Source organism: Triticum urartu, chromosome 7A (genome assembly GCF_056163025.1).
Source record: "Triticum urartu cultivar PI428250 chromosome 7A, HENAU_Tu73, whole genome shotgun sequence".
Lineage (NCBI taxonomy): Eukaryota > Viridiplantae > Streptophyta > Magnoliopsida > Poales > Poaceae > Triticum > Triticum urartu.
Window position 1 is genome coordinate 97,263,684 of NC_141879.1, and position 12,234 is coordinate 97,275,917.

The window sequence follows — 12,234 nt, forward strand, 5'->3', positions numbered from 1 at the left end:
ACATAGCATACCCTGCAAAAACAAGTTAGACGTCCTCTAATTGTTGTTTGCATGTTTTACGTGGCTGCTATGGGTTTCTAGCAAGAACGTTTCTTACCTACGCAAAAACCACAACGTGATATGCCAATTGCTATTTACCCTTCATAAGGACCCTTTTCATCGAATCTGATCCGACTGAAGTGGGAGAGACAGACACCCGCCAGCCACCTAATGCAACTAGTGCATGTCAGTCGGTGGAACCGGTCTCACGTAAGCGTACGTGTAAGGTTGGTCCGGGCCGCTTCATCCCACGATGCCACCGAATCAAGATAAGACTAGTAACGGCAAGCATATTGAACAAAATCAACGCCCACAACTACTTTGTGTTCTACTCGTGCATAGAAACTACGCATAGACCTAGCTCATGATGCCACTGTTGGGGAACGTAGCAGAAATTCAAAATTTTCTACGCATCACCAAGATCAATCTATGGAGAGACTAGCAACGAGGGGAAGGAGAGTGCATCTACATACCCTTGTAGATCGCTAAGCAGAAGCGTTCAAGAGAACGGGGTTGATGGAGTCGTACTCGTCGTGATCCAAATCACCGGAGATCCTAGTGCCGAACGGACGGCACCTCCGCGTTCAACACACGTACAGCCCGACGATGTCTCCCATGCCTTGATCTAGCAAGGAGAGAGGGAGAGGTTGAGGAAGACTCCATCCAGCAGCAGCACAACGGCGTGGTGGTGGTGGAGGAGCGTGGCAATCCTGCAGGGCTTCGCCAAGCACCACGGGAGAGGAGAAGGACTTAGGAGAAGGGGAGGGCTGCACCAGATCATTGGTATGGCTGCCCTCCCACCCCCACATATATATAGGGGCAAGGGAGAGGGGGGAGGCGCAGCCTTGGCCCTTCCTCCAAGGAAGGGTGCGGCTAGGAGGAGTCCCTCCTCCCAAAGGCACCTCGGAGGTGCCTTCCCCCTTTAGGACTCTTCCTTTCCTTATCCTTTGGCGCATGGGCCTCTTGGGGCTGGTTCCCTTGGCCCATATAGGCCAAGGTGCACACCCCTACAGCCCATGTGGCCCCCCGGGGCAGGTGGCCCCACCCGATGGACCCCCGGGACCCTTCCAGTGGTCCCGGTACAATACCGGTGACCCCGAAACTTGTCCCGATGGCCGAAATAGCACTTCCTATATATAATTCTTTACCTCCGGACCATTCCGGAACTCCTCGTGATGTCCGGGATCTCATCCGGGACTCCGAACAACTTTTGGGTTACCGCATACTAATATCTCTATAACCCTAGCATCATCGAACCTTAAGTGTGTAGACCCTACGGGTTCGGGAGACATGCAGACATGACCGAGATGACTCTCCGGTCAATAACCAACAGCGGGATCTGGATACCCATGTTGGCTCCCACATGTTCCACGATGATCTCATCGGATGAACCACAATGTCAAGGACTTAATCAATCCCGTATACAATTCCCTTTGTCTAGCGGTACGATACTTGCCCGAGATTCGATCGTCGGTATCCCGATACCTTGTTCAATCTCGTTACCGGCAAGTCTCTTTACTCGTTCCGTAACACATCATACCGTGATCAACTCCTTGGTCACATTGTGCACATTATGATGATGTCCTACCGAGTGGGCCCAGAGATACCTCTCCGTTTACACGGAGTGACAAATCCCAGTCTCAATTCGTGCCCCAACAGACAGTTCCGGAGATACCTGTAGTGCACCTTTATAGTCACCCAGTTACGTTGTGACGTTTGGTACAGCCAAAGCACTCCTACGGTATCCGGGAGTTGCACAATCTCATGGTCTAAGGAAATGATACTTGACATTAGAAAAGCTTTAGCATACGAACTACATGATCTTGTGCTAGGCTTAGGATTGGGTCTTGTCCATCACATCATTCTCCTAATGATGTGATCCCGTTATCAATGACATCCAATGTCCATGGTCAGGAAACCGTAACCATCTATTGATCAACGAGCTAGTCAACTAGAGGCTTACTAGGGACATGGTGTTGTCTATGTATCCACACATGTATCTGAGTTTCCTATCAATACAATCCTAGCATGGATAATAAACGATTATCATGAACAAGGAAATATAATAATAATCAATTTATTATTGCCTCTAGGGCATATTTCCAACATCTCCCTCTCCTTCCACCTTAGGCAGAGCCACCACCCACCCATCTCTCTCTCCTCCCACCTCAGGCAACCCCTCTTTCGCTCGTCTCTCCCTCTCCCATGCACCACTCCTGTCTGCCGCAACCACCTCCGGATCCCGCTTGATTCCGGCATCCTCCGGCGTCGCCAAACCTACCCACAGCTTCCTCTCGCTGCACTCCCTCTTCACCACCGCGTCGATTTGCTTTACCCCGCCTCATGTGGTCATCCACATCACTTCCACCCACTAGGGTTTCGGTGGTGGTGTGGACCTCTTCGTTGCGCACGGCTGAGATGAACATCCTCAGAGGTGGTGGCGGTGCGCGTGAGATCCTCCTACAAGGCCGCCGCCAGATCAGCTCCTCTCCGCCGGTGGATCCTCGCCTCTCCGACAAGGCCGCCACCGTACCCCCTCCTCTTCGACAGCAACGCCTCCGGATCCGCTCGTCCTCGACAACGATGGCACCGAGGAGCACCAGGAGCTTCAGATCAGGTAACTTATTATCTCCCTCTCTCCCTCCCGCAGGGCATGGAAGCAGTACCTACTTTGGATCAGGGCTTTACATATAACTCTGATGCAGCCGACTTCCATTTTGCGATATAACTAATCATGTTGTTTTTTGTTCTTGTTGTGCAGTGTGCCAAGCTCAGTTTGGTCCTTGCCAGTGAGCCTGCTATTCAGTACCTCGGTTTCTTATGTTCAGTGTTTTTTTAGCTCTCCCGCTCATGGTGCGTGAATTTTCTTTGCGATTTAAGGACCTCAACTGCCCAAGAAGATCCGCGCTCTTGCGTCTTTCAAGGAATACACCTTTGCTGCATACGGAAGCGATATCGTGGTTTTTAAACAGACTGATCTGGTAAGGGAATTGTTGTGTTTAGGATAGCTGAATTAGTCTTATCAGTCATGTTAGTATTAGCAGTCAAGGCCTTGCGTGCTGATGATTCATTGCTGTAACAGTTGGGCATTGATCCATTTTGAAAGTAGTCTTAAGTGTTGATTCATTGCTGGAACAGTTGGGCATTATTCCATTTTGAAAGTAGTCTGTCTAAGTGTTGATTCATTGTTTGGTGCCTGCTGAATGAAATTATTATCGGCTACTTATTCCAAACTTCCATAATTGAGTTCCTGACCAGAAAATACCTTTGTATCAGATGTACTTGTAGATCTCTTGTGAAATCAGATGTTGATTGTGGATTAATAGGTGCACTTGTAATGTTCTGCGAAACAGCATGTTTGATTGTGTGGTTATACAAAAAAAGATAAATTGTGGGAACTTTCAGTTTCTATATTAGCTCCTTTTCCTTATTTTTACAGCACATAAAAACAAACTTGTTGTGCCTGGGTTTGTGGATCTTAAAAAAATCACCTATGCTTTCCTTGCTCATACAAAACGCCCAACTGTAGTTCTTGTAAATACAAGCGTGCATACCATCGGCACCTTAACCAAAAAGAAAAGGCTCTAGCCACTTCTTATGACAAGAAAAATAGAAGTGCCCCTAAATTTAAACATATTCCTCTTTACTGAAAACTCATTGTTCTTTTCTAAACTATTGCAAAAGTCGAGCAGTGGAACTGATTATACAAATTTTATATTGTCTTGGTAGCTTCACTCGTGTCTGCCACTGATTGGTTTCTGCTTAACCCATGTGCAGAGGACGTGTACAAGAATCTGAAGAAGAACGGCAGCGGGGGGCAGGAGCCGGAGGCGACCGGCGTGACGCCGGCTGTGTACGGCGGCGACCACAAGCTCTCCGATGAGTCGGCTCCATCTTCTAGCCCTAGCGCCCTATTTTCTGCTCCTATATTATGCTCTGTTGGTTTAGAACACTGGCAGCAGTAGCCTACCATGTATATGTACTAAACAGCAGGATTTCAATCACCTTTTGTACACTAGCAGCTTGCTTACACAGTTGTCACATTTGCTTGTGGTAGCCATTATGTGGCTGAATCATGTCTGTGTCTACTAATCATCAGTTAATAGCATTTGGCTTCTTTGTGATGGTCTGGGACTATTTTATGGTGATGTGGATATACTTTCTGATTTAAAGTTACTAATATGTGGTCTGGTGTCATATTATGGTATAATATTCTTTGTTTTGACTCTTTCTCTGGTGCAAGGAAAGTTGTGAGTAGACATCAACGATGCCTACTTGCTTGGCTGCTACAGTGATGCATGCGTCGGTCAAGCAAGCACACATGCATATACGTACATGTTGGGATAGTAGCAGATATTCCCTCTGTTCCTACTATATGCCTACTTGCTTGGTTTGCAAAATGCTGTGGTGAATCATGAAATCTACAACGTATGTCAGACTTTAGAGATGCCATTTGGCATTGATGAGAAGATATTTCATATTCTGAGCAATAATGTTTGCATTTCATAACGATAGTTGCCAAACTATAAATTGTTATAGCCTTTTTTCTTGCTGTCCATGCATGCTTATATGTTTGAGGGTCAAGTGATGAGGAATAAACCATCAACAATATGATGGAGCTATGCTGCTTTGATTCTTAGTATTTAAGTCTCTGATGATACCTCAACACCCTGATATGTTTGTGGCTTTCTATGATGTCCACATACTGAAGGAAGTCCTACTATCTTCACAACAAATATAATTTTTCTTGAACGAGTTTATAAATTGAACTATCTCCACAACAAAGATACTTACCATTTGTAGTTCCAATCTAAAATGTTGCCCGATTTCATTTGTGGTTCAAGTGATGATGAGAAACTGCAACAACATGACAGGAGTTACCTTGCTGTGATTCGTAGTTTAAAGTCTGATGATTTCTTACCTTCAATTAACCGTTGTCTTGTGAAATGCGCTCACGTTCTTGTTTTCTTATGAATTGCTTGATGCAATTTCTAAGTCTGGTGTTCTTGAATAAATTGCAGCAATATGACAGGACCATGTTTTGTACTAGTTTTCTGTTTGATTTCTCTATCCAAAATTTTCCTTTGCCTTCTATTTTGCAATCTTGTTTCACTTGTCTTCTCTGACTTCTACCATGATCATTTCCGAATGTGTTGTCTTAACTACCAATGATCACTTCTTTTGATCATGATCATGGCTGTTACCTCACCATGCCATTTACTAGCTATTACCATCAAGGAAACTCGAAGTATTTAATAACCAGAAAGCTTATGGTTTGGTCGGATTAAGGATGTAAAGAAAACAAATTTTGTCGCTATTGAGAATTGTATTTGTTGTTGACAATGCTGCGTACATAGAATACCTAATTGTCTTATGTAACTTAATTTCCTTGCATTTTCAACTCTGATTTTGAACGACTAAAGTTACTCCCATGAACAATTTTGCTAAACATTTATCACATCTTGGATCTGCTCTACTGCTTACATTAGTGTTGCCATTCAAGTTGTTTGGTTCTGGTCTCACCAGCAGTACAATCTAATGCTGCTTTATGTTCACTCTCTTACAGGAGCTCCCTGCCTATTCTTTCTGGAGTGTGAAGCCGTGAAGCCAAGCAAGCTGTGAAGCCCTATTTAGCAAAGAGTTTTTGATCTGTCTGACTGTAAATTGTAATATTGTAACAGATTGGAAAAGACTAATGTAGTGTTATTTGATGAATTATATTTGTTCTGTCCTATTTGAAATAGTGATTGTGTATGTTAAAAATATATGAAATGGAAACATGACCAGCGGGACCAATTTATGTCCCACTTATGAATATAATCTGAGAAATTCTGAAATTTTTGACATGTGGGACCACCATCTGACTAGTGGGACCAGCTCTAAAATAAATGATTGAAACATAGAAAATCAATTGATGGTAAGAAGGCCACGGCCCAACAATAAAAAAGGCTACAATAATGGGCTTGGCCCATGAACCCAATCAAAATTTGATGGAAAAAAACACAAATAGGCTAAATTAATGGACTCGGCCCATGTAAAATGCCGAATCGGACCGGGCTGAATCTTGTGCCACATCAGCTTGCCATGCTGGATGCCTACGTGGCCTGGGGAGATTGCTAGTGACCAAAACGCCACAGTAGATATATTTTGGTCATAAACGTCTACGACCTTCTCACAGAGAAGGTCGCTATAGTCAGTTTACGACCGCCAGCTTTTGACCTTCTGTTTTTGGTCACAAAAAGGTCGTAAATGGAAATTTGTGACCTTTCAGTGACCAATAGTTAAGGTCACAAGTTGACATATTTCTTGTAGTGTCTTGGCGGACTGAACCTTCTGGATCACCGCACTCATAATAGTGCGGCGCTCCTCGTCGATGGAGGCGCCGTTAAGCACCTCCAGCAAATTGTCCGGCGCCTCCGGTTGGACGGAGGTCACCGGCTTGGTAGGCTTGCTCCTCTTGGAAGGAGGCTGCCTGCCGGAGTCCGGAACCGTTGAAGGTTCCGGCGCGGTGTCCGGCTCAAAGACGGACTTGGAGCCCTTGGGGGTTCTATCCCCTTTACGCCTGGAGTCCGGGAGGTCGCCTTGCGGTGCCTCCAGGACAACCTCCTCCTGGCTTGGAACCTGTTGGGACAACACCTCGGCGTCGTCCGTAGGGCGGGGGGAGGTAGCCGTCGGAAGCGAATTCACATCCGACGAATCCAGGGAACCGCTCGACGACACATCGAGCCGGTCTTTGGGTGGACTGCATAATCATGTTCGACATAAGGAAAAGTTGTGCAATGAAGGAATACTATGAATCACTCTGGTATCCGTATACTTACGATTTCGCCAGGGGCTTGGCCCTGAGTGGCCACACCTCTTCACCGTCGTCGTCGTTGGTGTAGTAGTCCGGAGGAAGGGTGTTCCCCTTCTTAGACCCTTCGGCCTCCCCAGTTGGGGCGGCCTTCCTTTTCTTCCCTCCCCCCACTGGAGGGGGAGAGGTCTCTTCTTGCTCCTCCTCATCTTCACGGGAGGAGTGCGTCTCGGAGTCGTCGGATGATGAATCCGACACCACCAGGCGCCGGGCACTCTTTCGAGTCCCCTTGGCCTTCTTCTTGGCCTTCTTCTCCGGCACCACATAGGGTGCCGGAACTAGCAGCCCCGTCAAACGGGCGTCCGCTGGGTCTTCGGGCAAAGGAGCCGGACAGTTAATCCGTCCGGACGTCTCCTGCCAATCCTGTCAGAGGTAAGGGAGCTTAGATCCCGCATAGAGTCAAACTATGAAAAACTAATACCCTGTAAAAGGTAAAAACAGCTTACCGCACTAGCGTGACCCTGCGTGCTGAATCCGCGGTCCTCGGTAGCGGATGCAGGAGCCTCGACGCCCTTGAAAAGTGCCTTCCAGGAATCTTCGTACGTCGTGTCGAAGAGCCTGCTCAGAGTTCGGTGCTGCGCCGGGTCGAACTCCCACAGGTTGAAAGCCCATTATTGACACGGGAGGATCCGGCGGATGAGCATAACCTAGAATACGTTGACAAGTTTGAGCTTCTTGTCCACCAGGGTTTGGACGCATGTTTGGAGTCCGGTCAGCTCTCCTTTTTTACCCCACGACAGGCCCGTCTCTTTCCAGGAGGTGAGCCGCCTAGGGGGTCCGGATCGGAACTCGGGGGCTGCGACCCATTCAGGGTCGCGCGGCTCGGTGATGTAAAACCACCCCGATTGCCACCCCTTTAGGGTCTCCACAAAGGAGCCCTCGAGCCATAGGACGTTGGGCATCTTGCCCACCATGGCGCCTCCGCACTCCGCCTGGTTGCCGCGCACCACCTTTGGCTTGACATTGAAAGTCTTGAGCCATAGGCCGAAATGGGGGCCGATGCAAAGGAAAGCCTCGCACACAACAATAAACGCCGAGATGTTGAGGACGAAGTTCGGGGCCAGATCGTGGAAATCCAGGCCATAGTAGAACATGAGCCCCCGAACAAATGGGTGGAGAGGGAAGCCCAGTCCGCGGAGGAAATGGGGGAGGAACACCACCCTCTCATGGGGCCCGGGGGTGGGGATGAGCCGCCCCTCTTCGGGAAGCCGGTGCGTGATGTCGTTGGACAAGTATCCGACCTTCCTTAGCCTTTTGATGTGTCCCTCCGTGACGGAGGAGACCATCCACTTGCCTCCCGCTCTAGACATGGCTGGAGAAGGTCGAGGTGGGAAGTGCGGACTTGGGCGCTGGAGCTCGAGTGCGCGGAAATGGATGAGCAAAGGAGGAAGAAGGCGTGGATGAAAAAGGTGGATCCTTATCCCCTTATATGGGCAGATGCGACTATGCGTCCCCACCAGCCTGGTAAAACTCGCTTAACTCCCAAGCGCCGTAATCAATGGCGCGGTTGGGTTACCCATGCCCGTATTTATGAGAATCCCGCAATAAGGAAACCGCCTCGCTAAACGCGTTGAGGTGGGACGGTAAAACGAATAAGGGCTTGGCCGTGGTGTGATGTCACGCTATAGAATACGTCAGCAGATTAGATTTGTGTAAATATTATTCTCTCTATGGAAATACGTGGAAACTTATTTTGCAGAGCCGGACACTATCCTTGTGTTCAAAAACCTTCTATGAAGTACTTGGAGGAGGAACCCTCCTTGCAATGCCGAAGACAATCTGCGCGCCGGACTCGTCGTCATTGAACCCTGGTTTAGGGGCTACTGAGGGAGTCCTGGATTAGGGGGTGTCCGGTTAGCCGGACTATACCTTTGGCCGGACTCCTGGACTATGAAGATACAAGATTGAAGACTTCGTCCTGTGTCCGGAAGGGACTTTCCTTGGCGTGGAAGGCAAGCTTGGCGATACGGATATGTAGATCTCCTACCATTGTAACTGACTCTGTGTAACCCTAGCCCTCTCCGGTGTCTATATTAACCGGAGGGTTTTAGTCCGTAGGACACAAGAACAACAATCATACCATAGGCTAGCTTCTAGGGTTTAGCCTCCTTGATCTCGTGGTAGATCTACTCTTGTACTACCCATATCATCAATATTAATCAATCAGGAGTAGGGTTTTACCTCCATCGAGAGGGCCCAAACCTGGGTAAAAACATCATGTCCCTTGTCTCCTGTTACCATCCGCCTAGACGCACAGTTCGGGACCCCCTACCCGAGATCCGCCGGTTTTGACACCGACAACAAGTCAAGCGGATTGTCAAACATGATGTGACCTAAAGAATTGTCACAAGAAATCCTATGTAACATGGCATCATGACTAATAGACTCCACATGGCAATCATCAAACTCATCATAAATTGGTAAATCATCGCATGGGGAATTCGAACTAGCACGAAGCCTGACAATAGGTGGATCAACATTATGCAAGCAATCAATGTCAAGAACGTCCACTAGTGGGACAAGAGCATCACCTTCACCTATGTTACCTTTGTCATTCCACTCAAGTGGTGTAGGTGAGGTGGCAAAGACCAAATGGTGGTCATCATCTTCATCTTGATGGAACCATGTGGGGGGTGCATCATATTCCACCATGGCCACCGTCATGTCCAAAGGAAGGACGAAGTCGTCGCGGATCGGCGCATCATCATATATGGGACCTAGCACCAAATGAGAAGACACAATAGAGGGAGAGGTCAAGTTGTTAGAAATGCAAATGGCCTCACGTGCCCTATCAACTTCCTCACTCTCTCTATGTGGTGGTGGCTCACTCACTCCCTCAAGGTAGGTGCACTCAATGTCACATATGGTGGAGTCACTCATCTCACTCAAGTGGTGGGGGTTGTGGCTCTCCTCACATGGGAATTGTGGCAACTCATCATATATGGGGCTAGTGGTGAAGTCACTCTCACCCTCAATATGGTGGCTAAAATCACTCAAGTCATCATACGTCCCCGTAGTCGAAGGGAAAATCCCATGCTCAACCATCTCATAGTCGTCACCGTGGATGAAGGCCGAAGATGGCACATCATCACTCTCGTCATGGATGAAGGCCGAAGATGGCACATCACCACTCTTGCCTCCAAAGATGGAAGCATCATCCTTGCTCGCCACCGTGTTGCTCGCCTCCAAAGCTTGGTCCTTGAGGGTCTCCGTAGTCGTACTTGTCGCCGCACCGTCTTGAAAAAGAGTCGAAGTAGACTCGACATCGTCAATGCCACAAAGAGGGATGGAGGCGAAGTCGAACTTGGGAGCGTCGTCTTGGAGCTTGTCGGGCTTGGACATCATGGTGGTACTAGCCTCATGCTCGTCGTATGGGAGCTTTGTCTTCGAGAAGTGTGCTTGGGGTCGAGAAGCCTTTGCCTTCATGAGTTCTTGTTCCGCCTTGAGAGCACCAATGTAGTTGTCGTTGAAGGACTTGTAGTTCTCGAGGAAGATAGTCTTGGAGATGTCATTGTTCAATCCCATCATGAAGTGGAACTTCATCGAAATGGGGTCGTCCACGCCGGCTCGTCGCAAGGCATTTTTCATCTCCTTGAATTACTTGTCGATGGACTTGGATCCTTGGATGGAGTTCTCCAATTGGCATCGAAGTTGTTCCGTGTAGGTTGGAGGCACAAACTCTCGCCGCAAAGCTCTCTTCGTCTTGGGACAACTCATGTCGTGGCTCGCCGAAGGTGTGTGAAGCCACCATGTCGAAGCGTAGTCATGGAAGTTTCTTGTGGCGCACTTCACTTGATCTTCGGGAGGAACTTGATGTAGCTTGAGGTAGTCGTCTGATACGTCTACAATGTATCTATAATTTTTGATTGCTCCATGCTATATTATCTACTGTTTTAGACAATATTGGGCTTTATTATCCACTTTTATATTATTTTTGGGACTAACCTATTAACCGGAGGCCCAGCCCAGAATTGATGTTTTTTGCCTATTTTAGTGTTTCGAAGAAAACGAATATCAAACGGAGTCAAAACGGAATGAAACCAACTGGAGAAGTTATTTTTGGAAGGAAAGCTACCGAAAAAGCTTGGAGTGCACGTCAGCAAAGAAGGGAGGTGGCCATGAGGGTGGGGGCGCGCCCACCCCCCTAGGGCGCGCCCCCTGCCTCGTGGGCCCCTCGGAGGTCCACCGACGTACTCCTTTCACCCATATATACCCACGTACCCTAAATGTTCTAGAGACGAGAATAGATCGGGAGTTCCACCGCCGCAAGCCTCTGTAGCCACCAAAAGTCAATCGGGACACTGTTCCGGCACCCTGCCGGAGGAGGGAACCCTCACCGGTGGCCATCTTCATCATCCCGGCGCTCTCCATGACGAGGAGGGAGTAGTTCACCCTCGGGGCTGAGGGTATGTACCAGTAGCTATGTGTTTGATCTCTCTCTCTCTCGTGTTCTTGATTTGGCACGATCTTGATGTATCGCGAGCTTCGCTATTATAGTTGGATCTTATGTTTCTTCTCCCCCTCTACTCTCTTGTAATGGATTGAGTTTTCCCTTTGAATTTATCTTATCGGATTGAGGGGCTGTTTGGATTGGTGCCAATAGCCGCCGAGCCAAAAATTTGGCGTTCACTGAAGGCTAGCGATCTGTTTGGATCGAGGCCAAGTATTTGGCTCGCCCTCGCCGCATGGGCTTCTCCCGTTCATTTCTCCGCCAAATCACGGGCGAGGCGCGGGCGGCCAGATTGTGCGCCAATTTTTTGGTGCACCCAGGATTTGGTAGGGCGAGTAGGGGCGAGATCCAAACACACCCTGAGTCTTTAATGATTTGAGAACACTTGATGTATGTCTTGCCGTGCGTATCTATGGTGACAATGGGATATCACGTGATTCACTTGATGTATGTTTTGGCGATCAACTTGTGGGTTCCGCCCATGAACCTATGCATAGGGGTTGGCACATGTTTTCGTCTTGATTCTCCGGTAGAAACTTTGGGGAACTCTTTGAGGTTCTATGTGTTGGTTGAATAGATGAATCTGAGATTGTGTGATGCATATCGTATAATCATACCCATGGATACTTGAGGTGACATTGGAGTATCTAGGTGACGTTAGGGTTTTGGTTGATTTGTATCTTAAGGTGTTATTCTAGTACGAACTCTAGGGCTGTTTGTGACACTTATAGGAATAGCCCAACGGATTGATTGGAAAGAATAACTTTGAGGTGGTTTCGTACTCTACCATAATCTCTTTGTTTGTTCTCCGCTATTAGTGACTTTGGAGTGACTCTTTGTTGCATGTTGAGGGATAGTTATATGATCCAATTATGTTATTATTGTTGAGAGA

General features: G+C 47.9%; 2 non-coding genes and 1 pseudogene across 2 annotated transcripts; all 3 read left to right on the forward strand.

Annotated features, from left to right (window-relative positions):
- Nucleotides 1–4,435: 4,435 nt before the first annotated feature.
- Nucleotides 4,436–4,532, forward strand: LOC125526109 (small nucleolar RNA R64/Z200 family). Its single transcript, XR_007291569.1, has one exon. It is a non-coding gene; the product is annotated as a small nucleolar RNA R64/Z200 family (small nucleolar RNA).
- Nucleotides 4,533–4,616: 84 nt separating this feature from the next.
- Nucleotides 4,617–4,701, forward strand: LOC125526100 (small nucleolar RNA Z199). The gene has a single exon (XR_007291562.1). It is a non-coding gene; the product is annotated as a small nucleolar RNA Z199 (small nucleolar RNA).
- A 174-nt stretch (nucleotides 4,702–4,875) lies between these two features.
- On the forward strand, nucleotides 4,876–4,954 carry LOC125526105 (small nucleolar RNA Z199; annotated as a pseudogene).
- The last annotated feature ends 7,280 nt before the right edge of the window (nucleotides 4,955–12,234 follow it).